General features: G+C 37.0%; 1 protein-coding gene across 8 annotated transcripts in view; it reads left to right on the top strand.

Moving 5' to 3' along the window:
- Positions 1-22,518, top strand: part of TANC2 (tetratricopeptide repeat, ankyrin repeat and coiled-coil containing 2) — a 357,539-nt gene that overhangs the window by 51,565 nt on the left and 283,456 nt on the right. Inside the window, exon 1 of one of the 8 annotated variants that reach the window (XM_060290545.1) lies at positions 10,316-10,400. The exons of the other annotated variants lie outside the window; for them this stretch is intronic. The gene's annotated coding sequence lies outside the window, so the exon portion shown is untranslated. Of the gene's footprint in view, positions 1-10,315; positions 10,401-22,518 lie in introns of those variants that run through there. 8 annotated transcript variants of the gene reach the window in all.

The following is a 22,518-nucleotide window of genomic DNA, read 5'->3' as shown; positions in this document are numbered from 1 at the left end:
TTAGAGATATTAAGTTTGAGGTGATGATGGGATAACCAGGAGAAGTTAGACACATGAGTTAGGTTCCTGGAGAAGAGGACAGAGTAAGAGATCTTAGAACCTCTGTAGTAGTGGGTAAAGTTTTAAAAACTTATCATAAGGTAAAATTTACTTTGTGTGTGTGTACCATTTAGTGAATTTTAACACGTATAGATGTGTGTAGCTGCCACTACAATTAGTATACATGATGGTACAGGTTGTATTATGATATCCTTTTCTAGTCATACCCTTACCCTACCCCGGATCCTGGAAACCAATGAGCTATTTATTCTCTATCTTTGTTGTTTTTTTTGTTTGTTTTTTTTAAAGAATGTCATTTAATGGAAAATGGAATAATAAAGCCTTTTAAGACTGGCTTTGTTCATTCAGCATAATGCCTTTGAGATTCATCCAAGTTGGTCCAAGAATAGTTTTCTTTTTTTTTTTTTATTGCTGAGTAGAATGCCATTGTATAGATGTATCACAGTTTGTTTATTCATTCACCCACTGAAGACCATTGGGGTTGTTACCCATTTTTTGGCAGTTACGAATAGAGCCACTATAAACATTCATGGACAGGTATTGTGTGAACATAAGTTTTCATTTCTCTAGGGTCAGTGCCTAGGAGTGAGATTGTTGGATTTTATGGTAAGGTTATGTTTAACTTTATGAGAAACTGCCACGCTATTTTTTTTTAACATCTTTATTGGAGTATAACTGCTTTACAATGTTGTGTTAGTTTCTGCTGTATAACAAAGAGAATCAGCTATACGTATCATATATCCCCAAATCCCCTCCCTCTTGTGTCTCCTTCCCACCCTCCCTATCCCACTCCTCTAGGCGGTCACAAAGCACCGAGCTGATCTCCCTTTGCTATGTGGCTGCTTCCCACTAGCAATGTATTTTACATTTGGTAGTGTATATATGTCAATGCCACTCTCTCACTTCATCCCAACTTACCCTTCCCCCTCCCTGTGTCCTCAAGTCCATTCTCTACGTATCTTTATTCCTGTCCTGCCCCTAGGTTCTTCAGAACCTTTTTTTTTTTTTAGATTCCATATATATGTGTTAGCATACGGTATTTGTTTTTCTCTTTCTGACTTACTTCATTCTGTATGACAGATTTCTAGGTCCATCCACCTCACTACAAATAACTCAATTTCGTTCCTTTTTATGGCTGAGTAATATTCCATTGTAAATATGTGCCACATCTTCTTTATCCACTCATCTGTTGATGGACACTTAGGTTGCTACCATGTCCTGGCTATTGTAAATAGTGCTGCAATGAACAGTGTGGTACATGATGCTTTGAATTATGGTTTTCTCAGGGTATATGCCCAGTAGTGGGATTGCTGTGTCATATGGTAGTTCTATTTTAAGTTTTTTAAGGAACCTCCATACTGTTCTCCATAGTGGCTGTATCAATTTACATTCCCACCAGCAGTGCAAGAGGGTTCCCTTTTCTCCACACCCTCTCCAGCATTTATTGTTTGTAGATTTTTTGATGATGGCCATTCTGAGTGGTGTGAGGTGATAACCTCATTGGAGTTTTGAATTGCATTTCTCTGATGGTTAGTGATGTTGAGCATCCTTTCATGTGTTTGTTGGCAATCTGTATATCTTCTTTGGAGAAATGTCTGTTTAGGTCTTCTGCCCATTTTTGATTGGGTTGTTTGTTTTTTGATATTGAGCTGCATGAGCTGTTTGTATATTTTGGAGATTAATCTTTTGTCAGTTGCTTTGTTTGCAAATATTTTCTCCCATTCTGAGGGTTGTCTTTTTGTGTTGTTTATATTTTCCTTTGCTATGGAAAAGCTTTTATGTTTCATTAGGTCCCATTTGTTTTTTGTTTTTATTTCCATTTCTCTAGGAGGTGGGTCAAAAAGGATTTTGCTGTGATTTATGTCATAGAGTCTTCTGCCTATGTTTTCCTCTAAGAGTTTGATAGTGTCTAGCCTTATATTTAGATCTTTAATCCATTTTGAGTTTATTTTTGTGTATGGTGTGTTAAGGAGTGTTCTAATTTCATTCTTTTACATGTAGCTGTCCAGTTTTCCCAGCACCACTTACTGAAGAGGCTGTCTTTTCTCCATTGTATGTTGTTGCCTCCTTTATCAAAGATAAGGTGACCAGATGTGTGTGTGTTTATCTCCGGGCTTTCTATCCTGTTCCATTGATCTATATTTCTGTTTTTGTGCCAGTACCATACTGTCTTGCTGACTGTAGCTTTGTAGTATAGTCTGAAGTCAGGGAGCCTGATTCCTCCAGATCTGTTTTTCTTTCTCAAGATTGCTCTGGCTCTTAGGGGTCTTTTGTGTTTCCATACAAATTGTGAAATTTTTTATTCTAGTTCTGTGAAAAATGCCAGTAGTAGTTTGATAGGGATTGCATTGAATCTGTAGATTGCTTTGGGTAGTATAGTCATTTTCACAATGCTGGTTCTTCCAGTCCAGAACATGAAATCTCTCTCCATCTGTTTGTATCGTCTTTAAATTTTCCATCAGTGTCTTAATAGTTTTTGCATACAGGTCTTTTGTCTCCTTAGGTAGGTGTATTCCTAAGTTTTTTATTCTTTCTACTGCAATGGTAATTGGGAGTGTTTCCTTAATTTCTCTTTCAGATTTTTCATCATTAGTGTATAGGAATGCAAGAGATTTCTGTGCATTAATTTTGTATCCTGCTACTTTACCAAATTCATTCATTAGCTCTAGTAGTTTTCTGGTAGCATCTTTGGGATTCTCTATGTATAGTATCATGTCATGTGCAAACAGTAACAGCTTTACTTCTTTTCCTATTTGGATTCCTTTTATTTCTTTTTCTTCTCTGATTGCTGTGGTTAAAACTTCTAAAACTATGTGGAATATTCAACTATGTTGAATAATAGTGGTGAGAGTGGGCAACCTTGTCTTGTTCCTGATCTTAGTGGAAATGGTTTCAGTTTTTCACCATTGAGAACGATGTTGGCTGTGGGTTTGCCATATATGGCCTTCATTATGTTGAGGTAAGTTCCCTCTATGCCTACTTTCTGGAGGGTTTTTATCATAAATGGGTGTTGAATTTTGTCAAAAGCTTTTTCTGCATCTATTGAGATTATCATATGATTTTTATCCTTCAGTTTGTTAATATGGTGTATCACCATACACATTGATTGATTTGCATATATTGAAGAATCCTTGTATTCCTGGTATAAACCTCAGTTGGTCATGGTGTATGATCCTTTTAATGTGGTGTTGGATTCTGTTTGCTAATATTTTGTTGAAGATTTTTGCATCTGTGTTCATCAGTGATACTGGCTTGTAGTTTTCTTTTTTTGTGACATCTTTGTCTGGTTTTGGTATCAGGGTGATGGTGGCCTTGTAGAATGAGTTTGGGAGTGTTCCTCCCTCTGCTGTATTTTGGAAGAGTTTGAGAAGGATAGGTGTTAGCTCTTCTCTATATGTTTGATAGAATTCGTCTGTGAAGCTATCTGGTCCTGGGCTTTTGTTTGTTGGAAGATTTTTGTTTTTCTTTTTTTTTTTTGTGGTACACGGGCCTCTCACTTTTGTGGCCTCTCCCGTTGCAGAGCACAAGCTCCGGATGCACAGGCTCAGTGGCCATGGCTCACGGGCCCAGCCGCTCCGCAGCACACGGGATCTTCCTGGACCGGGGCACGAACCCGTATCCCCTGCATCGGCAGGCGGACTCACAACCACTGCGCCACCAGGGAAACCCTGTTGGAAGATTTTTAATCACAGTTTCAATTTCAGTGCTTGTGATTGGTCTGTTTATATTTTCTGTTTCTTCCTAGTTCGGTCTCGGAGGTTGTGCTTTTCTAAGAATTTGTACATTTCTTCCGGGTTGTCCATTTTATTGACAAATAGCTGCTTGTAATAATCTCTCATGATCCTTTGTATTTCTGCAGTGGCAGTTGTTACATCTCCTTTTTCATTTCTAATTCTATTGTTTTGAGTCTTCTCCTTTTTTTTCTTGATGAGTCTGGCTAATGGTTTATCAATTTTGTTTATCATCTCAAAGAACCAGCTTTTAGTTTTATTGATCTTTGCTATTGTTCCTTTATTTCTTTTTCATTTATTTCTGATCTGATCTTTATGATTTCTTTCCTTCTGCTAACTTTGGGTTTTATTTGTTCTTCTTTCTCTAACTGCTTTAGGTGTAAGGTTAGGTTGTTAATTTGAGCTGTTTCTTGTTTCTTGAGGTAGGAGTGTATTGCTATAGACGTCCCTCTTAGAACTTCTTTTGCTGCATCCCATAGGTTTTGGGTCGTTGTGTTTTCGTTGTCATTTGTTTTAGGTATTTTTTGATTTCCTCTTTGATTTCTTCAGCGATCTCTTGATTATTTAGTAGCATATTGTTTAGCCTCCATATGTTTGTATTTTTTACAGTTTTTTTTTCCTGTAATGGGTATCTAGTCTCATAGCATTGTGGTCGGAAAAGATACTTGATACGATTTCAGTTTTCTTAAATTTACCAAGGCTTGATTTGTGACCCAAGGTATGATCTACTCTGGAGAGTGTTCCATGAGCACTTGAGAAGAAAGTGTATTCTGTTCTTTTTGGATGGAATGTCCTATAAATATCAGTTAGGTCCATCTTGTCTAATGTATCATTTAAAGCTTATGTTTCCTTATTTATTTTCACTTTCGATGATCTGTCCATTGGTTAAAGTGGGGTGTTAAAGTCCCCTACTATTATTGTGTTACTGTCAATTTCCCCTTTTATGGCTGTTAGCATTTGCCGTATGTATTGAGGTGCTCCTATGTTGGGTGCATAAATATTTACAATTGTTATATCTTCTTGGATTGATCCCTTGATTGTTATGTAGTGTCCTTCTTTGTCTGTTGTAATAGTCTTTTTTTTAAAGTCTATTTTGTCTGATGTGAGAATTGCTACTCCAGCTTTCTTTTGATTTCCATTTCCATCCCTTCACTTTCAGTCTGTATGTGTCCCTAGGTCTGAAGTGGGTCTCTTGTATACAGCATATGTAAGGGCCTTGTTTTTATATCCATTCAGCCAGTCTTTGGGTTGGAGCATTTAATCCATTTACATTTAAGGTAATTACCGATATGTATGTTCCTATCACCATTTTCTTAATTGTTTTGGGTTTGTTTTTGTAGGTCTTTTCCTTCTCTTGTGTTTCCTGCCTGGAGAAGTTCCTTTAGCATTTGTTGTAAAGCTGGTTTGGTGGTGCTGAATTCTCTTAGCTTTTGCTTGTCTGTAAAGGTTTTAATTTCTCCATCGAATCTGAATGAGATCCTTGCTGGGTAGAGTAATCTTGGTTGTAGGTTTTTCCCTTTCATCACTTTAAATATGTCCTGCCACTCCCTTCTGGCTTGCAGAGTTTCTGCTGAAAGATCAGCTGTTAACCTTATGGGGATTCCCTTGTGTGTTATTTTTCCCTTGCTGCTTTTAATATGTTTTCTTTGTATTTAATTTTTGATAGTTTGATTAATATGTGTCTTGGCATTTTTCTCCTTGGATTTATCCTGTATGGGACTCTCTGTACTTCCTGGACTTGATTAACTATTTCCTTTCCCATAATAGGGAAATTTTCAACTATAATCTCTTCAAATATTTTCTCAGTCCCTTTCTTTTTCTCTTCTTCTTCTGGGACCCGTATAATTTGAATGTTGGTGCGTTTAATGTTGTCCCAGAGGTCTCTGACACTCTCCTTAATTCTTTTCATTCTTTTTTCTTTATTCTGCTCTGCGGTAGTTATTTCCACTGTTTTATCTTCCAGGTCACTTATCCGTTCTTCTGCCTCAGTTATTCTGCTATTGATTCCTTCTAGAGAACTTTTAATTTCATTTATTGTGTTGTTCATCATTGTTTGTTTGCTGTTTAGTTCTTCGAGGTCGTTGTTAAACGTTGCTTGTATTTTCTCCATTCTGTTTCCAAGATTTTGGATCATCTTTACTATCATTACTCTGAATTGTTTTTCAGGTAGACTGCCTATTTCCTCTTCATTTGTTTGGTGTGGTGGGTTTTTACGTTGCTCCTTTCTCTGCTGTGTATTTCTCTGTCTTCTTATTTTGGTTAACTTACTGTGTTTGGGGTCTACTTTTCACAGATTGCCAGTTTGTAGTTCCCGTTGTTTTTGGTGTCTGTCCCCAGTGGCTAAAGTTGATTCAGTGGGTTGTGTAGGCTTCCTGGTGGAGGGGACTAGAGCCTGTGTTCTGGTGGATGAGACTGGATCTTGTCTTTCTGGTGGGCAGGACTGCATCTTGTGGTATGTTTTGGGGTGTCTGTGAAGTTAGTATGATTTTAGGCAGCCTCTCTGCTAACGGGTCGGGTTGTGTTCCTGTCTTGCTAGTTGTTTGGCGTGGGTTGTCCAGCACTGGAGCTTGCTGGTCAATGAGTGGAGCTACGTCTTAGCGTTGAGACAGAGATCTTTGGGAGAGCTCTCACCAATTGATATTATGTGTGGCTGGGAGGTCTCTTGTGGTCCAACGTCCTGAACTCGGCTCTCCCACCTCAGAGGCTCAGGCCTGACACCTGGCCAGAGCACCAAGACCCTGTCAGCCACATGGCAGTTTTGCCATTCAACCAAGTGTTACCAAACTAGGTTGCTCTTGCCTGACATCCCACAAACCAAGATACTGAGATGTAGAGGTTTGCAGCGAAGAGAGGGTTTATTCACAAGGCAGGCAGGGGATGAAATGGGAGAACGAATGTCGAATCTGCCTCCCTGAAGGCAGGGTATTTGTGGCATAAAGAAGCAGCATGGTGTGAGGGTCTCAGGAAATGTCTTCCGAGCTATTTTTCAGAGTGGCTGTATCATGTTGATTCCCAGCAGCTATGTATGAGAGTTCCAGTTGTTCCACATGCTTGCTAGCACTTGATATTGTCAATATATAAATTTTTTATTTTAGCCACTCTATTAAATGTGTACCGGTATCTCATTGTGGTTTTAATTTGCAATTCTCTAATGGTGAATGACGTAGAACATCTTTTCCTGTGCATATTTTTCCTTTTGTATATCCCCTATGGTGAAGTGTCTGTTTAGATCTTTTGTTCAGTTTTTAATTAGGTTGTTCGTTTTCTTACTCTTGAGTTTTGAGAGTTCATTGTATATTCTAGATACAGGTCCTTTGCTGGATATGTGATTTGCTTGTTTTGTTTATTCTCGTAACGGTGATTTTTGCAGAACAAAGTTTTAAATTTTGATGAAGTTCAGTTTATCTTTTTTTTTAAAGTGGATCATGCTTTTGGTATATATCTAAAAATTCTGCTTAACTTGGTCATAAAGATTTCTCCTATTTTTTCCTTAAGTTTTATAGTTTTATATTTAGATTTATGATCCTTTTTGAGTTTTTTAAAAATTATTTTATTTTTGGCTGCGTTGGGTCTTTGTTGTTGTGCGTGGGCTTTCTTTAGTTGCAGCAAGCGGGGGCTACTCTTCGTTGTGGTGCACGGGCTTCTCATTGCAGTAGCTTCTCTTGTTGCAGAGCATGGGCTCTAGGCACACGAGCTTCAGTAGTTGTGGCACATGGGCTCAGTAGTTGTGGATTGCGGGCTCTAAAGTGCAGGCTCAGTAGTTCTGGTGCACGGGCTTAGTTGTTCCACGGCATGTGGAATCTTCCCAGACCAGGGATTGAACCCATGTCCCCTGCATTGGCAGACGGATTCTTAACCACTGCACCACCAGAGAAATCCCTTGAGTTTTTTTTAATATCATGTCTGAGGTTAAAGTTGATGTGTATGTTTGTTTTTTTACATCTGCATAATGCAGTTGTTCCAACAACATTGTTGAAGAGGCTATCCCTTCTCCTTTGAATTGCTTTTCCACCATTGTCACAAATCAGTTGACCATATTTGTCGAACAGGTCTGTTTCTCCACTGTCTGTTCTGTTCCACTGGGCTGTTTCTATCAATTTGCCAATACCACACTGTTTTGATTACTGTAGCTTTATAGTAAGTCTTAAAAACAGGGTCGTGTGATTCCTACAACTTCGTTGTTTTTCAAACGTGTTTTAGACATTTTAGGTCCTTTACCTTTCTGTATATATTTTAGAATCTTTATCTATAAAAACATCCTTTTGGGATATTGGTTAGAATTGCATTAAGTCTGTGGACCAGTTGGAGTAGAATTGAAATCTTTCCATGTGGGATCTTCCAGTTCATGAACATATGTTTTTCATTTATTTAGGTCTTATTTGATGTCTTTCATCAGCACTTTTTAGTACTGCCATACAGATCTTGTATTTGTTTTGTTAGATTTATAACTATTTCTTTTCTTTTCCTTTTTTTTAGCTATTGTGTGTTTAACATGTTTGTTTCTAATTGTACATTGCTAATATATAAAAGTCTAAATAAATAATTTAATTAAAAAACGATTTTTTTTTTTGACTTCGTACTGTGACCTTGTTAAACTCACTTAGTTTTAAGAGGTTTTTGGAGGGGTTTGTTTGCTTTTGGTAGATTTCTTTGAATTTTTTAAGTGTAAAATAATGTCTTCTGAGAACAGGGACAGTTTTATTTTTTCTTTTCCAGTCTGTATACACTGATGCGTGCTTCTAGTATGATGGTGGCTAGGAGTGGTGAGAGTGGGTGTTCTTGCCTTGGTCCTGATCTTTGGGGTTTGTGGGTAAGCATTCAGTCTTTGACTGCTAAGTATGATGTTGGCTGTAGGTTTTTTGTAGATGTTCTTTATCAAGCTGAGGAAATTTCCCTCTCTTCCTAGTTTTCTAGTTTTTATCATGAATGGATGTTGGAATTTGTTAAATACATTTTCTACGTCAAGTGATTTTTCTTCTTTGAATCACTAATATAATGGATTACGTTAGTGATTTCCAAATGTTGACTAGCTTAGCATTCCCAGGATAAATCCCTGTTGGTCATGGTGTATGTGGGTCTTTTAAAAGTACACTACTGGGGCTTCCTTGGTGGTGCAGTGGTTGAGAGTCCGCCTGCTGATGCAGGGGACACGGGTTCGTGCCCAGGTCTGGGAGAACCCCACATGCTGTGGAGCGGCTGGGCCTGTGAGCCATGGCCGCTGAGCCTGGGCGTCCGGAGCCTGTGCTCCGCAATGGGAGAGGCCACAGCAGTGAGAGGCCCATGTACCGCAAAAAAAAAAAAAAAAAAATTACTGGATTTGATTTGCTAATATTTTGTTGAGGATTTCTGTTTCTGTGTTCATGACGGATATTGGTCTATACTTTTCTGTGGTGTTTTTGTCTGCTTTGATATCAGAGTGATTTTGTCCTCATAAAATGAGTTGGGAGTGTTTCCCTCTATTCTGTTATCTGGAGGAGATTGTGTAGAATTGTTATTTCTTTAAATGTTTGGTAGAATTTACCTGTGAAGCCATCTGGGCCTGGAGATTTCTTTTTATAAAGGTTTTTTAGCGCCAAACTTTATTTAATAGTTAATAGGAATATTCAGCTTAGTATTTAATCTTTGGTGAGTTTCGGTAGTTATTAATTATTTATTAAAAGATGTGGGTAGAAATCCAGGTTTTGCTACTGACTGGCTGTGTGACCTTGGGAAAGGTACTTTAGCATTAACCTCTCTGGTTCTTAATTTGTTCATCTGAAAAATTAAAGAGTTAGATTTATTTGTCTTCTTTAAGGTTTCTCTCAGTTTTTAAATTCTATAATCCTGGTAGAACAAAAGTGTATATGTTTGAAGTTTATGTGAAAGGATTATGAGCTTCTGTTTTTTGTTTCATCCGTCAGTGTTTGAACAATGGTTTACTTAGGTTCACTTTGCCTTTTAACAGATAAGTTCTGTATTTTCTTCTTATCAATGGATTATTTGTTGTTGAAAAGATATGGTTAATGGTAGGCCTATTTATACATTTATTCATGATATACTTAAATGGTATGTGAAAAATTACTTGTAAAGCCATTCACGTAAGACGATGTAAGACATGTCACTTGTTACTTTTTAATGTTACACTTTCTTGAAAAAATTATCAATTTAAAATTTTTAAAATGTTAGAAATGTATTTCTTTTTTGGTGATTATTCCTCTGAATCTTCATAATTTGGTAATTATCCTCCTGATTTAAAAAGTCAGTCATTTTTGGCTACTTAATAGAGATAATATCAATATAAATATTTTGTGTAAAATGCATTTTTAAAAGATGCATACTGTTGTGTATCCTGTCCATTTATTGGGTTAAAACAAAGTGAAGGTAGCATACAGATCTGCTGCTGAAGGAAACACTAAGTTACAGGCTGCAGCTGGAGGATTTTACGTAGGCACCTGTGGGTTTGAGTGCGTTCAATATACAGACTGCAGTAGGAGGCTGGCACTGCCTCTGCTGACTTCAGTACACTCCTTCACTGCTGTTCTGCCGAGTTCTCCACTGTCCAGAAGACAAACAAAATGGTGCAGCACGTAGAGGGCATGGGAAAAAAATAACCGACAATATGATCCAAAGGTGGGTTTGCTACACTGAATAGCAGAGAAAATTGTCTAACAAGATTAAAAGCTTAGCTATAGTTCAGTATGTCAGATATCCTTAGCTGTTTTAATATTTGATTATGGCCACTTAAGAGTGAAAATGTATAGTTCTGAAATCTGCATGCCCTCTATATATAGAAGTTTCAGGTATATTGCATGTGTAGCTTTAATAAATGCATGCATGGTAGCTTATAAACAGATTTATACTTGTACTAAATATGTGTAATGTGTATATATAAAAATAGATACACATATACATATACATGAAGGGTTTTTTTCCTATTAATAGTAGATTTTTTTAAAAGTAAGCACTTACAGGTTTTATATTTTCTGTTGCATATCTGTCGCAGCTCCTAGCAATGTCTCTTTCCTAATAGTGTTCATTTTATAATAGTAGAGAGCGTTAGTAGAGCATTCTCTGGTGAGATGGAGAATAAGGAGAATGAACACTGGAGTTGGCACTTCATATTTTATTGATGACTGTAATGCAGTGTGAGTTCGCATTGCACATAGTCATGATTTAAATGACTACCTCTTTTATGAAAGCAAAATGTTAGTAAGAACGGCCATGTTGTACACAGTGAGTATAAAATAAGGAGAGGAATAGGACAAGTAAAATTTCTCTGTCCTTGGTTTCTTGAGCAATGCTCCGTATTGACTCAAGGCACTGTCATTTTAGAAGTACAGTAAAGAAACAATTGAACATCAAGCTTAGAAAAACATGGGGGTTTAGTTTCTCACCCTCTCCCGGGAGCACTTATGTACTCTATATTTTGGGTGTCGGTGGCTGCATGGTACTGGGGAGCTGTCCAGTTGAGACAAGATGTATTTACTTAAGCCACACCCAACAGATTCAGCTTTTTAATGCATTCAGGCACTATTTTAATCCTGTGCTGATTTGTAAGCATCAAATGTGGGATGCCTTTGAGTTGTAAAAAGAAAGAAAAGACTAGATTCACAGGTTCCAGCTGGCTTTATTCTTGAATATCTGAGTTGTTATATTAATAGCACAGAAGAGCAGTATTTAAGTTATGCAGCATTATCTCTAGCAGAGAGAGAGAGAGAGAGAACATGAATATTTGCGTGGTTCCAGTAGAAGTGTACTGCAAGTGTTCTGATCATATAGGTAACAGTGCTGCTGGTATACTGTTTTTTTGGTTGGTATTGTGGGTGTTTATTTGGGCTATGACATACAGAGTTCAGATTTTCTTGTTTGAGGAAATGTTTGTTTAAATATTAAATACTTAATTTTTCTGTGCTTTAAAAGAATTAGCAAAAGTTTAAGCCTGAGTTTAAAATCTATTTATAATGTTTTATTCTATACTAATGACATGTTGTATGTGATAAGAATTAACAAACTACATGGCTGTTTGCTACTGTGCTGGATTACCTCACCCACTTTACTGTAGACAGAAATAAGAAGAATCAGCTTTAATCTTACAGTCTGCAGAGTGCTTATATTTTATATTTTCAAAAACTCTTTCTTTTAGACAAAGCAAATTCATTCTATCTTCTCCCCAAAAAGAAAATATAACCTTTTCATCTGTACTGTATTCCTTGATTTATCGAATGACACAGAAGAATAATAGGGATTTTCATGTGCCAAATTTAGTGACAATAGATAACTAACTATAGATCGAAATACACTGTATTATTAGAATGTTTCATGTATCTAAAATGTTATATAACCCTGATGGAATGTTGCAGATGAAACAAAGAAATCTGATTGGTTCCTCACAAGACACAGCAGCCTTGAAATCCATTCTAACCAGAGGCTTCTACAGCAGCCTGGATGGTTAGTTAACATCACAGTAAAAACAGAAGAATGCCTTGGAGGGCTTTGGAAGAGAAAATGAAGTTGTTAAAGCACTTTCATAATCCTTATTCTTGAGCATTTTATGTCCTTGTGGGTTTTTATCCCCTTCAGACTCTGTTGTTGTTCATTGTTATTTCAAGGAAGTGTTATATTCTATGAAGTTAACAAACTTTCTAAATAGTATTATTTAATGAGCTAGAAGAGTCTCTCTAAAAGGAGTTTTATGTTAAGTGGAGTGGGTTAATGAATAATATAATTTCAGAACATTTATTAAATATGGATGAGTGGAACTTATTGGGGGAGGGGGAAGGATGGGATGGAAAGAGTTCTGAAGAACAACAGGACACTAATAGAAACTCTGGCCCTACCCTTTCCCATCATATTAAAATTGCATTAGATAGTTTGTCATCTAAGACTTTAGTGATGCTTGGTGAGGGCACATTGTTATTGACATTCAAACAGCAGGCTATCGCAAGTCAAAACAGGTGAAGACTTGTTTGCTGTCCGCTGGTTACTAGAAACACCCTTGAGATGTGAGAACAATATATGTTAGCTTTTAAGTATTTATTATTCTTGGCTAGGTGGCCTGCTGGAATATAGGTGTAAATTACAGTACCAAATATCCAACCCTTTTATCCTTTTACAGAACATATTTAAAATACACTTGTAGTTTATCCTATTAAAATTGGAAAAGTCTTATATTTAAACAGTAATAGGTCAACGTCATTTATAGGACTTGGGGGAAGAAAAAATTACTGTGAGCAGGAATGAGCATTTATATTAAAAAATAATTATTAATTTCAATTATTATATTGAAAAGAAGTAGAGAAGCATCATTTTAAAAGCATATTTAAAGAGTATATCTATGTATTGTTGTATTCTGATACAAACCAACTATATCTTTTAGTTCCATTTCTGTGCTTCTTTCGTAAATTATCCGATATGCTAATAGAGTCAGGCTGAAGGCAGCTGGCGGCTAGTGTTACAAACTGAAAACAAAATGGCTGGCAAGGATTAGTACTGTAAATTTGCAGTAGAGAGCTGGATGCAATTAAGATATCTTTTGTTGAAGGAGAATGTTGCAAAGTAAGTTGACGACTGAATGACTGTTGTATTAGGTGCTTTGACAATAAAGAAACATCATTTTATTAAAGAAAACGTACAAATACTCTTACAGAATAAAAACAAAAGATTTTACTCTATAGAGAATAATTCATTTTCAACTAAGCAATAAAAAAACTATTGCTAATATTCGTTTAACCATCTTTGTATTTATAATTCTAAGATCCAGGTAGTTTCTTAGGGTATTATTTATGATTTCACAGTAACAGTGTAGTTAAGAATAAAAGGGATAAAAAATGAAAACATTCTTAGAATGGGGTGAAATTTAGAGATAAGTTTCTGGGAGTTTTATTTATTCTGGGAGTTCATTTTAGTATTTGCTTTGTGTTACTACAAATAATGCTGCAGTGAATATCCTTACATACGTATCTAGGGGCTCTACCTAGAAGTGGAATTAACCAGATGTAGATTATTTGCATTTTCAGTTTTATTAGATAATTTCTCTCCTGTGTCACTATATCAGTTTACACTCTTCTCAGAAGTGTTTGAGACTTCCTGTTTTGCCATATCCTTTCCAACATTCACATGGTCAGACTTCTCCATTTTCCCCAATCTGGTAGATGAAAGGTAATACCCTACTGCTTTAATTTCTCTTTCCCTAATTTTTAGCAAGGCTGAATATCCTTTCATGTGGTTATTGGCCTTTCACATTTCCTCTTTTGTTAACAGCCTTCTCATATCCTTTATGCATTTTCTCATGGATTATTTATCTTTTTCTTATTGAGTTGTGAATATTCTTCATATATTCTAGGCAGGGTTCAGCAAACTATATAGCCCATGGGTCAGATCCAGCCCACCACCTGTTTTTGTGCAGATAGTTTTTACATTTATTTTAAATGATTCAGAAAAAAATAAAATAAGAATAAAATGTCATAATGTGAAAATTTATGAAATTTAGATTTCAGTGTCCATAAATAAAGTTTTATTGGAACAGAGCTTTAGCACTACAGTGGCAGAGTTGAGTAGTTGCAACAGAGAACATGTGATCTGCAAAGCCTAGAATATTTGTTCTCTTTACAGAAGTTTGTATACCCTTACATTGATCCTTAGTCTGTGATGTTTAGGGCGGATATCATCTCTCAGTCTCTATCTGGTCTTAAAACTTTGCTTTTGGTTATGAGACTAAAACTCGAAACTCCTGTTGAATAGAAGTTAAAATTTTTAATTTATTCATATTTGACATTCTTTTCCCCCATTTTGTTTCACAAATCTTTCCTTAAAAGATTGCCAATATATACTCCTGTATTTTCTTAAAATGGTTAAAGTTGTGTTTTTCAGTTTCAGATTTTTAGAACATTTTGGTTTTCTTTTTTTCTTTTTTTCCATTTAATATTTGGTGATGAGATTATGGTGAGAGAAGAGGATATAATTATTTTTTCTTATAAGGAGAAAGACAATTTTCCCACCTTATTTGTTGTTGAGTAACCTTTCCTTACTCCAGTGTTTTATAATACTATTTTCTCATATACACAGTTTCTTTATTTTTATGCAAGTCTGTTTTCTGGTTTTTTATTCAGTTCCTTGCTTATTCTTTGATTAAATGTTTCTATATTCTACTCGATCCTCAAGATCTCTGTTATTCAACCACTTCATCATTGTATTCACGTTTCCAAAGTTCCTTGGGAGAAAAATACAAATTGGTAATACTCTAGTCTTACCTTACCAGTGGCATGTTTAGGGAAAGGAATATTGTTTTTGAGTTTTGTATATTATGTATATCAAGGTCATATTGTTAGCTTTAATAGCATTTTTTCCTTAAAGCATTTTGATCTTTTTTTTTTAACATCTTTATTGGAGTATAATTGCTTAACAATGGTATGCTAGTTTCTGCTTTATAACAAAGTGAATCAGTTATACATATACATATGTTCCCATATCTTTTCCCTCTTGCATCTCCCTCCCGCCCACCCTCCCTATCCCACCCCCCACCATCCCACCCCTTTAGTTGGTCACAAAGAACCGAGCTGATCTCCCTGTGCTATGCAGCTGCTTCCCACTAGCTATCTATTTTACATTTGGTAGTGTATATATGTCCATGCCACTCTCTCACTTTGTCACAGCTTACCCTTTCTCCTCCCTATATCCTCAAGTCCATTCTCTAGTAGGTCTGTGTGTTTATTCCCGTCTTGCCCCTAGGTTCTTCATGACCTTTTTTTATTTTTCTTAGATTCCATATATATGTGTTAGCATACAGTATTTGTTTTTCTCTTTCTGACTTACTTCACTATATATGACAGACTCTGGGTCCATCCACCTCACTACAAATAACTCAATTTCATTTCTTTTTATGTCTGAGTAATATTCCATTGTATATATGTGCTACATCTTCTTTATCCATTCATCTGTTGATGGACACTTAGGTTGCTTCCATGTCCTGGCTATTGTAAATAGTGCTGCAGTGAACATTTTGGTACATGTCTCTTTTTGAATTATGGTTTTCTCAGGGTATATGCCCAGTAGTGGGATTGCTGGGTGGTATGGTAGTTCTATTTTTAGTTTTTTAAGGAACCTCGGTACTGTTCTCCATAGTGGCTGTATCAGTTTACATTCCCACCAACAGTGCAAGAGGGTTCCCTTTTCTCCACATCCTCTCCAACATTTATTGTTTGTAGATTTTTTGATGATGGCCATTCTGACTGGTGTGAGATGATATCTCATTGTAGTTTTGATTTGCATTTCTCTAATGATTAATGATGTTGACCATTCTTGCATGTGTTTGTTGGCAATCTGTATATCTTTGAAGAAATGTCTATTTAGGTCTTCTGCCCATTTTTGGATTGGGTTGTTTGTTTTTTTTGATATTGAGCTGCATGAGCTGCTTGTAAATTTTGGAGATTAATCCTTTGTCAGTTGCCTCAATTGCAAATATTTTCTCCCATTCTGAGGGTTGCCCTTTTGTCTTGTTTATGGTTTCCTTTGCTGTGCAAAAGCTTTTAAGTTTCATTAGCTCCCATTTGTTTATTTTTGTTTTTATTCCCATTTCTCTAGGAGGTGGGTCAAAAAGGATCTTGCTGTGATTTATGTCATAGAGTGTTCTGCCTATGTTTTCCTCTAAGCGTTTGATAGTGTCTGACCTTACATTTAGGTCTTTAATCCATTTTGAGTTTATTTTTGTATATGGTGTTAGAGAGTGTTCTAATTTCATTCTTTCACACGTAGCTGTCCAGTTTTCCCAGCACCACTTACTGAAGAGGCTGTCTTTTCTCCATTGTATATATTTGCCTCCTTTATCAAAGATAAGGTGACCATATGTGCGTGGGTTTATCTCTGGGCTATCTATCCTGTTCCATTGATCTATATTTCTGTTTCCGTGCCAATTCTATACTGTCTTGATTACTGTAGCTTTGTAGTATAGTCTGAAGTCAGGGAGCCTGATTCCTCCAGCTCCGTTTTTCTTTCTCAAGATTGCCTTGGCTACTCGGGGTTTTTTGTGTTTCCATACAAATTGTGAAATTTTTTGTTCTGGTTCTGTGAAAAACGCCAGTGGTAGTTTGATAGGGATTGCATTGAATCTGTAGATTGCTTTGGGTAGTGGAGTCATTTTCACAATGTTAATTCTTCCAATCCAAGAACATGGTTTATCTCTCCATGTATTTGTATCATCTTTAATTTCTTTCATCAATTTCTTACAATTTTTTGCATACAGTTCTTTTGTTTGCTTAGGTAGGTTTATTCCTAAATATTGTATTCTTTTTGTTGCAGTGGTAAATGGGAGTGTTTTCTTAATTTCACTTTCAGATTTTTCATCATTAGGTTATATGAATGCAAGAGATTTCTGTGCATTAATTTTGTATCCTGCTACTTTACCAAATTCATTGATTAACTCTAGTAGTTTTCTGGTAGCATCTTTAGCATTCTCTATGTATAATATCACGTCATCTGCAAACAATGACAGCTTTACTTCTTCTTTTCCGATTTGGATTCCTTTTTCTTCACTGATTGCTGTGGCTAAAACTTCCAAAGCTATGTTGAATAATAGCGGTGAGAGAGGGCAACCTTGTCTTGTTCCTGATCTTAGTGGAAATGGTTTCAGTTTTTCACCATTGAGGATGATGTTGGCTGTGGGTTTGTCACATACAGCCTTTATTATGTTGAGGAAAGTTCCCTCTATGCCTACTTTCTGGAGGGTTTTTATCATAAATGGTTGTTGAATTTTGTTGAAAGCTTTCTCTGCATCTATTGAGATGATCATATGGTTTTCCTCCTTCAATTTGTTAATATGGTGTATCACATTGATTGATTTGCATATATTGAAGAATCCTTGCATCCTGGGATAAACCCCACTTGATCATGGTTTATGATCCTTTTAACTCTGTTGGCTAGTATTTTGTTGAGGATTTTTGCATCTATGTTCATCAATTATATTGGCCTGTAGTTTTCTTTCTTTGTGACATCTTTGTCTGGTTTTGGTATCTGGGTGATGGTGGCCTTGTAGAATGAGTTTGGGAGTGTTCCTCCTTCTGCTATATTTTGCAAGAGTTTCAGAAGTATAGGTGTTAGCTCTTCTCTAAATGTTTGATAGAATTTGCCTGTGAAGCCATCTGGTCCTGGGCTTTCGTTTGTTGGAAGATTTTTAATCACAGTTTCAATTTCAGTGCTTGTGATTGGTCTGTTCATAGTTTCTATTTCTTCCTTGTTCAGTCTTGGAAGGTTGTGCATTTCCAAGAATTTGTCCATTTCTTCCAGGTTGTCCATTTTATTGGCATAGAGTTGCTTGTAGTAATCTCTCATGATCCTTTGTATTTCTGCAGTGTCAGTTGTTACTTCTCCTTTTTATTTTCTAATTCTGTTGATTTGGGTCTTCTCCCTTTTTTTCTTGATGAGTCTGGCTAATACCAGGTTTTAGTTTATTGATATTTGCTATCATTTCCTTCATTTCTTTTTCATTTATTTCTGATCTGATCTTTATGATTTCTTTCATTTGCTAACTTTGGGGTTTTTTTTTTCTTCTTTCTGTAATTGCTTTAGGTGTAAGATTAGTTTGTTTACTTGAGCTGTTTCTTGTTTCTTGAGGTAGGATTGTATTGCTATAAACCTCCCTCTTAGAACTGCTTTTGCTGCATCCCATAGGTTTTGGGTCGTCGTGTTTTCATTGTCATTTGTTTCTAGGTTTTTTTATTTCCTCTTTGATTTCTTAGGTGATCTCTTGGTTATTAAGTAGTGTATTGTTTAGCCTCCATGTGTTTGTATTTTTTACGTTTTTTTCCTGTAATGGATATCTAGTCTCATAGCATTGTGCGGAAAAGATACTTGATACGATTTCAGTTTTCTTAAATTTACCAAGGCTTGATTTGTGACCCAAGATATTATCTATCCTGGAGAATGTTCCATGAGCACTTGAGAAGAATGTGTATTCTGTTGTCTTTGGATGGAATGTCCTATAAATATGAAGTCCATCTTGTTTAATGTATCATTTAAAGCTTGTGTTTCCTTATTTATTTTCATTTTGGATGATCTGTCCATTGGTGAAAGTGGAGTGTTAAAGTCCCCTACTATCATTGTGTTACTGTCGATTTCCCCTTTTATGGCTGTTAGTATTTGCCGTATGTATTGAGGTGCTCCTATGTTGGGTGCATAAATATTTACAATTGTTATATCTTCGTCTTGGATTGATCCCTTGATCATTATGTAGTGTCCTTTGTCTCTTGTAATAGTCTTTATTTTAAAGTCTATTTTGTCTGATATGAGAATTGCTACTCCTGCTTCCTTTTGATTTCCGTTTGCATGGAATATGTTTTTCCATCCCCTCACTTTCAGTCTGTATGTGTCCCTAGGTCTGAAGTCGGTCTCTTGTAGACAGCATATATATGGGTCTTGTTTTTGTATCCATTCAGCCCATCTGTGTCTTTTGATTGGAGCATTTAATTCATTTACATTTAAGGTAATTATCGATATGTATGTTCCTGTTACCATTTTCTTAATTGTTTTGGGTTTGTTTTTGTAGGTCTTTTCCTTCTCTTGTGTTTCCTGCCTGGAGAAGTTCCTTTAACATTTGTTGTAAAGCTGGTTTGGTGGTGCTGAATTCTCTTAGCTTTTGCTTGTCTGTACAGCTTTTCATTTTTCCATCAAATCTGAATGAGATCCTTGCTGGGTAGAGTAATCTTGGTTGGAGGTTTTTCCCTTTCATCACTTTAAATATGTCCTGCCACTCCCTTCTGGCTTGCAAAGTTTCTGCTGAAAGATCAGCTGTTAACCTTATGGGGATTTCCTTGTGTGTTATTGGTTGTTTTTCCCTTGCTGCTTTTAATATGTTTTCTTTGTATTTAATTTTTGATAGTTTGATTAATATGTGTCTTGGAGTGTTTCTCCTTGGATTTGTCCTGTATGGGACTCTCTGTGCTTCCTGGACTTGATTAACTATTTCCTTTCCCATATTAGGGAAGTTTTGAACTATAATCTCTTCAAATATTTTCTCAGTCCCTTTCTTTTTCTCTTCTTCTTCTGGGACTCCTATAATTCGAATGTTGGTGTGTTTAATGTTGTCCCAGAGGTCTCTGAGACTGTCCTCAGTTCTTTTCATTCTTTTTTCTTTATTTTGCTCTGCAGTAGTTATGTCCACTGTTTTATCTTCCAGGTCACTGATCCGTTCTTCTGCCTCAGTTATTCTGCTATTGATCCCTTCTAGAGAATTTTTAATTTCTTTTATTGTATCGTTCATCACTGTTTGTTTGTTATTCAGTTCTTCTAGGTCCTTGTTAAATGTTCCGTGTATTTCCTCCATTTTATTTCCAAGATTTTGGATCATCTTTACTATCATTATTCTGAATTCTTTTTCAGGTATACTGCCTATTTCCTCTTCATTTGTTAGGTCTGGTGGGTTTTTACCTTGCTCCTTCATCTGCTGTGTGTTTCTCTGTCTTCTCATTTTGCTTCACTTACTGTATTTGGGGTCTCCTTTTTGCAGGCTGCAGGTTCGTAGTTCCCGTTGTTTTTGGTGTCTGTCCCCAGTGGCTAAGGTTGGTTTAGTGGGTTGTGTAGGCTTCCTGGTGGAGGGTACTAGTGCGTGTGTTCTGGTGGATGAGGCTGGATCTTGTCTTTTTGGTGGGCTGGTCCACATCTGGTGGCGTGTTTTGGGGTGTCTGTTACCTTATTATGATTTTAGGCAGCCTCTGTGCTGATGGATGGGGTTGTGTTCCTGTCTTGCTAGTTGTTTGGCATAGGGTGTCCAGCACTGTAGCTTGCTGGTCGTTGAGTGAAGCTGGCTCTTGGCATTGAGATGGAGTTCTCTGGGAGATTTTTGCCATTTGATATTACGTGGAGCTGGGAGGTCTTTGTTGACCAGTGCCCTGAACTTGGTTCTCCCACCTCCGAGGCACAGCCCTGATGCCTGGCTGGAGCACCAAGAGTCTTTCATCAACATGGCTCAGAATAAAAGGGAGAAAAAATAGAAAGAAAGAAGACAAATTAAAATGAAATAAAGTATTTAAAATAAAAAATAATTATTAAGAAATAATTTTTAAAAAGTAAAACACACAATAAACGGACAGACAGAACCCTAGGACAAATGATAAAAGCAAAGCTGTACAGACAAAATCACACACAGAAGCATACACATACACACTCACAAAAAGAGAAAAAGGTAAAAAAAATATACATGTCTTTGCTCCCAAAGTCCACCTTCTCAATTTGGGATGATTCGTTGTCTATTCAGGCATTCCACAGATGCAGGGTACATTGTGGAGATTCAATCCACTTCTCCTGAGGCTGCTGGGAGAGATTTCCCTTTCTCTTCTTTGTTCGCACAGCTCCTGGGGTTCAGCTTTGGATTTGGACCCACACTGCCTGTAGGTCGCCTGAGGGCATCTGTTCTTCGCTCAGATAGGACGGGGTAAAAGGAACAGCTGGTTCAGTGGCTCTGGCTCACTCAGGCGGGGGGGGGCGGGGGGTGGCGGGGGAGTGAGATGAATGCGGGGCAAGCCTGCGGCGGCAGAGGCCAGCATGACGTTGCAACAGCCTGAGGCGCGCCGTGTGTTCTCCCGGGGAAGTTGTCCCTGGATCACAGGTTCCTGGCAGTGGTGGGCTGCACAGGCTCCTGGGAGGGGAGGTGTGGAGAGTGACCTGTGCTTGCATGCAGGCTTCTTGGTGGCTGCAGCAGCACCCTTAGCGTCCCATGCCCGTCTCTGGAGCTCCTTTAAGCGGTGCTGTTAATCTCCTCTCCTCGTGCACCAGGAAACAAAGAGGCAAGAAAAACTCTCTTGCCTCTCGGCAGCTCCAGACTTTAACATTTTGGTCTTGAATTTTTATTTTCATTGCCATCACTATCAAAATCGAATAATATAATAAAGATTAGGTACTCACAAGTGCATGGTATTGTGCTGAGTACTTGAAAAAAAGTATGTATATATAAATATAAACCAGTAGCAACAAAGTATTATTTACGGATATAGGATAAATAAAGAATAATTTATTTGAAAAAGAATTGAAGAATGTTTAGATAATGTATGATTTGGGGGCTTTTTAATTACTTTGGGTTTTCAGTGTGAATACATTTTTTTTTTTCATTTTGCAATTTTATTTATACTGGGCTTTTACTTAAATCATCTCTAGCTGATAACCATGGCTCCCTGTATCTATAATCCCCTTGTATGCTAACACTACTTTTAAATTTATGATGCTGTTTGCAACCCACAGATGATGAAGAGAAGTGGGTGGTACTCAGTGAGTTAGGGAATTTGTTCATAGGAAGTTCCTGCTGAGGAGTAACAGGCTGGGGTGAAGCCAGGCCTTTGTGCCCTCCCCCAGTTGATTCCCTATCTGCTCCTGTAGTAGTACTGATGTTCTACACTCATCGACTGAGGTTGCATTGCAGCTGGGCTAAATAATGTGGCCATGTCAGTGTCAATACATTTAAACATACTTATCAGTCAAAGCAGAAAGATGCTGTGCCTTGGGGATGAAGTGGGGGAGGGGAGATTTGAGTTTTAGTCTGTCAGTAGCTATCTTTCTTTTTAGGGAGTAAGAGGAATAAATATAAAGGTTTATTTTATTGTGAGCTATATGACGTAAAATTCTCTATTACTAGTGCATTTGAAACTTATCCTCGTATATGAAGGCAGGAATTTTGGATGAAAACCATTTTATCCTGACTCCACAAGTATATAGTAGTTGTTTCTTAGGTTTCTGCTCTAGGTATCCTGAGAGTAGAGATCAGAAAATG

The sequence above is a fragment of the Globicephala melas genome, chromosome 20, assembly GCF_963455315.2.
Source record: "Globicephala melas chromosome 20, mGloMel1.2, whole genome shotgun sequence".
Classification (NCBI taxonomy): domain Eukaryota; kingdom Metazoa; phylum Chordata; class Mammalia; order Artiodactyla; family Delphinidae; genus Globicephala; species Globicephala melas.
This window is presented reverse-complemented; position numbering and strand designations above follow the sequence as displayed.